Consider the following 6,146-nt stretch of genomic DNA (forward strand, 5'->3'; position numbering starts at 1 on the left):
ACCAACTGGTTGGCCAAATTTGTGCACGTTCTGTGCACAAATAGCGGTTTGTTTTTTGCCCTTACTTGCAAATCGTCATCTGTTTCCAACACGTGCCAATTTCTTCTACTGACTGCATGGATTACCCTATCCATGTTGGTATGTTTGAAAGAAAAAGCAAATCGATCCATTGTTCCCTTATTCCTCTTGCTTCTCAGCAAATTTTTTGGAGGAATTCTAGATACCTTTTGCAATGTATTGTCCAAAAGTCCCACCAAGTACCCCCTGTCCAGGAAATCATTTTTTAATTCATCGACTTGAGCTTTAAAGGTGGTTTCACTATTATTGATTTTGCGTAGCCTTAAGAACTGACTGTACAATAAACTGTCATATCTCAATAATGAGTTTGATGCAGTAGGTTTTTTAGAGTTTTCCGTACAGATAACACCTTCCTTTATGCTGACTTTAACGTCTAAGAAATTAATGGACTCTCCTCCCCATATTGCCGTGAACTTCATGTTATCTGAATTGGTTCTATTTAAATGGTCTATGAACGCAAAAAAATTATTTTTGTTCCCTGACCATACCACAAACACATCATCCACGTACCGTAGGTACGTACGGATGTGTTTAAGGTATGGATTACTGGTGGTGGTGATGTAAATGTTTTCAAATAAAGCCAAAAATAAATTAGTGAAAGTGGGAAGAGACCGGTGTAACCCCATTGACGTGCCGGTTTTTTGGCAATACCATCTATCCTGGAATTGGAAGGTATTATGGGATAGAACGAAGGATAATCCTTGGCAAATAAAGTCTATTAAATTTCTGTTTAGGTCATGATTCACTAGTATTTTTTCTATAGCCTCTATGCCTTTTTGCTGTGGAATTCGAGTGTATAGACTCTTAATATCTATTGAAATTAGAATAAAATCATCTTGCCCTGTGATCTCATCGAGGGCTTTCAAAAAATCACTTGTATCCTTTAGATAAGAGGGTACCGCACGTAACATAGGTCTTAAAAGCCAATCCAGATATTGCGAAAGGGGCTCGGTAATTGATCCTATGCCCAAAATTATGGGTCTGCTGGGGAGGGCCTGGGGGGATTTATGCACCTTGGGAATATAACACCACTATGGTTTAGATGGAAAATCTGGAATTAATTAGTTGGCCATTTTTTGTGATAATACTCCGCGTTCGACTTGTTGACGCAGGAACATTTTTAATTTATTCCTATATCCATTAGTAGGGTCTTCCCATAACTCTGCATAAGTTGTATTATCTGTTAACTGTCTCAATGATTCTTGTATGCAATTGCTTTTCTTTATTAGCACAAGGTTACCCTCCTTGTCTGCTCTTCTAATAATAGTGTCTGTCCAAAACTTAATTTCTTTGAGAGCTAGCAACTCCCCTGAATTTAAATTCTTGCATGGTGATTTGTAACACAGGGCTTCTACATCCTTTATAACCCTGTCATAGAATAGATCTATGATGTTGCCTGGGCTTATAGGTGGCACGAAAGTTAATTTTACTCCACCCATAAAAATATTATCGGAAGGATTTTTTTCCGGAATTTCATTTATTGAAGTATTCTCATTGCATAAGCTTAATAACACGTCAATATCATTTGGGAGACTGGTGTTACCTGGATCAGATACCATAAACCCCATAGGGTGCAAAATGATTGGACTTTCACCTATAAAATGGTTGTCCGATGTAACCTCCCCTTTCGTTTTAAACATTTTGAACAAATGAATTTTCCTGGTAGCCTTGTACATATCAATTTTAAAGTCAGATATATTGAACTGATCAGGGATGGAGAAATTGAGGCCCTTAGAAAGTAATGACTTATGATAAACATTTAAATCATGCTCAGTCAAATTTATTATTCCAGAGGAACTATCAGTCCTGGGGTTTACTTTCTCCACGTTATTTGCTTCCTTTTTGTGCCGGTTCTTCTGGACCCTTTTTCTTCCTCTCCTGGTCCATCTCCTAAAGGGCATATTCCATTGAAGTATCAGATGGGGCTCCATCTCCTATTAGATTTGGGTCTTCATTTTTACTAGAGTCGGAATCAGTGGTCCATCCATCTCTGTTGGATCACCTTCTTTTATTAGGCTTAAAGGCTTTATTTTTATTCCAAGATCTGAAATTGTTTTTGTATCTGTTGTTGAATTTGCCTTTTTTATTCCAAGAAAAGACTGCAGGATTTTCAAAGTCTATCTTATCCCTGACAAGCTGATTCTTCATATGACTTCAATGATTTGATAGTCAAGAATAATTTAATTTCTTTTCTTCAGCCAATGTTCCAATCTTAAACTCCAATTTTTTTGTGCCCATAGCTTTATTTTCAACAATGAGATTACAGACCGTAAAATACACCCCCGCGCCTTCTCTTTCTGCCAAGATACCGCCTTTTGCTGAGGGCTCATCTGCGGATACTTGTGGCTGGCTGTCCATACTATCTTGGATTCTGGTTGGAATTGCTGTGCCAAAGCTACAAAGAAACAAGCACTGTCAAATACTGAACAAAAGAGCAGCTAACCGGCACCAGCTCTGCCTTCAGCCTTTACTATCACACAGTCCTATAATGCAGGAAATCCTGAGTGCTTGGCTAATCCACTGCTGGTGGTGCTGCATCAATTGAAGCGAATGATCATGAGGCACACATAAGAAAAAAGAAATGATCGCACTCACCACGGGATGCCTTGTGAATGATCCTTTATTTCAGATCTGGCGTGTAATCATAGGCACAGGTACATGGGTGCGGGGGTGAAAAGGGAGGACGACGGCCGTTTCGCGCGTGTGTAGCACTTCCACGAGTCCAGTGTGGCAGACAGTACAATAATGAGTTTGATGCAGTAGGTTTTTTATAGTTTTCCATACAGATAACACCTTCCTTTATGCTGACTAGTGTCTAAGAAATTGGATATGTCCGTGTTTCTGTAATAGCATTCTTTTATACGGTTTTTAATTGTTATGTATCTTTAAGTGTTTTCACAAGATGTTTGAAGGTAATTGATGCAGGTGTGCAGGCGGAGGTATCATAGACTGAAGGATACTTAACCGGAAGGTATCCTCCTGCCTGCCACACTGGACTCGTGGAAGCGCTACATACGTGCCTAACGGCCATCGTCCTCCCTTTCCACCCCCGCACCCATGTACCCGCGCCTATGATTACACGCCAGATCTGAAATAAAGGATCGTTAACAAGGCATCCCATGGCGAGTGCGATCATTTCTTTTTTCTTATGTGTGCCTTTCATTAGACTGCTCTATATAATCATGCTGTCAGCGTCTCCCCTTTGTAAAAAATTTGCATAATTGGTGCAATAAATAAAAAGACCAATATTTTTGGAACCGTATGGTTAATTTAAAAAAATAAAAATAAGATACAATACTCATGTGAGCAGTGGGAATAAACTAAGAGCAGAAATGTGCCAATTTTGACCTGGTGGCCGGTCATTTTTAACCCCTTATTGACTGTCAATATGCTGTTTTTTTACAGCCATCATTAATTACATGGCATCACAACCAGTATACTGTTTTTTCAACAATATAGTCATAGGAGGGCTTGTTTCTTTTTGAACGAGCTGTATTTTTTAGTGTAATCATTTACGTATACATTCCACTGCACACTTATAACTTTTTTTTACAAAACTTTTATTAATTCTTTATGGGAAGGAATACAAACAAATCAGCAATTCTGCAATTGTTTTTTTTTTTTTCGTTTTAAATTTTATGCTGTTCACTGTGCTGCACAAACAGAAAGCGTTAATGTTATTCTATGGATCAGCACAACTATCATTTTCTCTATGCTGAGCACATCATGGTTTCCATCCTAAATCAGCGAAAAATGTGATTCAGATGAATCCCCCTGACGGAATCATTCACTATAACGAGGAAGATGGAGTCACTTTAAACTCTGTCTGACCTCTTTCTGTCAGTGTCCTGTGTGATTAAATGGGCACAAAAGTGTGGTTGACCATAGTTTTGTACATGTACTGTATAAAAGACACCAATAGATCAGAAACTACACAGAGTCCAAAGTAAGTACATCTATCTTAATATAATGGTTCAGTCTGAGTCCCATTTTTTTGGAACTTAGATGCAAACCCTACGAAGATCACAGCATACAAGTGAACCTAGCCTTACAAGCGATTATGTCTACCAAAATTCTAAGCGTAAAAACTTCAGCTCTTATCACAGCAAATAAGCCCTTACTCATCTGTCAACAGAAATATTGGGGAGTTCCACATTACTGGTAACTCAAAGGCTTTAAAAAGCAAATGCAGCAAAATCTACTCTCCTAAAGTCAAATGGCCCCATCTCTTTTCTGAGCCCCACAGTGTGTCCAAACCACAGCTAGTCTCCAAGTTTATGGAATTGATGTAGCATGGGAGAAACCTCTTATCAATTTTCAGGGTGCATTTTTCCATAAGCACAAGTTGGGCACAAAATGTTAGGCACTAAAATGGCAATTTTGCAATTTTCACTCTGAAACATCCATTGCGTGCTTATTTCTGGAAAAACAACTGAGGGGTAGTGATGAGCGAGCACGAAAATGCTCGGGTGCTCATTGTTCAAATCAAGCAAATTGGAATGTTCGAGTGCTCGGTCCGAGTAACGAGCCCAATGTAAGTCTATGGGAAACTTGAGCATTTTTCCAGCGGCTCCCCCCGGCGGTCTGCAGAGGGCCTAAAAATTGCCCAAATCGATGGGAACAGTGCTCAAATGACATGGGAACAGCATGGGGAAGACCCCTGGAAGCATTTCTGACTTCCAGGTCACTTCTGTCAACAACGTTGTAAAAGGTATTACGCCACTTTCACGGACTCACAATAAAACATACAAAAACGAAACCTAAATGGATTTTCCTGGGAAATATGTTAAGGAGCATCCTCTCCAGGATAATGACTTGCATATAAGGCAAAATAAATATACAAAAACAAAAATCCTCCTCCACACCTTGGGTTATGTTCATACGTAGCAGTTTTGATGCGTTTTTGCACTTTTGCATTGCTTTCAATCAAGAGAAATGCATTCACCGGGAAATGTCATTTTAACATTTTACAACCTTATCTGGCCATGTTGTGTGTGACATGGGAACAGCATGGGGAAGACCCCTGGGGCTGGAAGCATCTCTGACTCCCAGGACACTGCCTAAAACTGTGGTCATCTCATCAGACGTGATCCTATATTACTGCGGTAATAATACAGACATTTTTGGCAACGTGACAAATCTTAAACTCCATTTAAAATGGGCAAGGTGTGTGTCAAGGGACGGGGAAGTGGACGTTATGGTGATGGTGATAATGCATGCAGATGGATGGAGTGGAGGATGGCTGGTTGATGGACACCCCATGCAAACACGGCTACGGCGCTAACAAGGAGGAGGTGGAGTAATGTTTTGGGCTGGAATCATGGGGAGAGAGATTGTCGGCCCTTTTAGGATCCCTGAAGGGGTAAAGATGAACTTCATAATGTATGTTGAGTTTCTCAAACAGCACTTCCTTCCATGGTTCAAGAAGAAGAACCGTGCATTCCGCAGCAAGATCATTTTCATGCATGATAATGCCCCTTCTCATGCTGCACATAACACATCTGCATCTCTGGCTGCTATGGGCATAAAAGGGGACAAACTTATGGTGTGGCACCCATGCTCCCCTGACCTCAACCCCATTGAGAACCTCTGGAGCATCATCAAAAGGAGTGTCTATGATGGCGGGAGGCAGTTCACATCTAAGCAACAGCTCTGGGAGGGTATTCTGTCCTCATGCAAAACAATTGAAGCAGAAAACATCCAAAACCTGACAAATTCAATGGACGAGAGAGTTCAGAGGCTCCTTTCGAACAAGGGGTCCTATGTGCAAATGTAACATCAAATAGAATAAAGTTTTGAGTTGAAAACTGTTTGATTTCAGTTTGTAATAACCTGCTAATGCTTATAATTTCAAAAATGACCATTTTTTTGTTCTTTATTAAAATGAAAAGGTTGAAAACTCTGCTGTGCATAATAATTTGGAACATGCATTTTGAGTGCAGTTTGAGTTTTTTATTTTTTTAAAAATATACTGTTATCATAGGCAGTTTGTACAAAAACCTTTCAATTGTACTCTAATAGTTATTTGACTGGAAAATTACAATGACTGCAATTCATATAGATAATTT

Source organism: Phyllobates terribilis, unplaced genomic scaffold, assembly GCF_046119375.1.
Source record: "Phyllobates terribilis strain yellow unplaced genomic scaffold, ASM4611937v1 Scaffold_10__3_contigs__length_209671492, whole genome shotgun sequence".
Taxonomy (NCBI): domain Eukaryota; kingdom Metazoa; phylum Chordata; class Amphibia; order Anura; family Dendrobatidae; genus Phyllobates; species Phyllobates terribilis.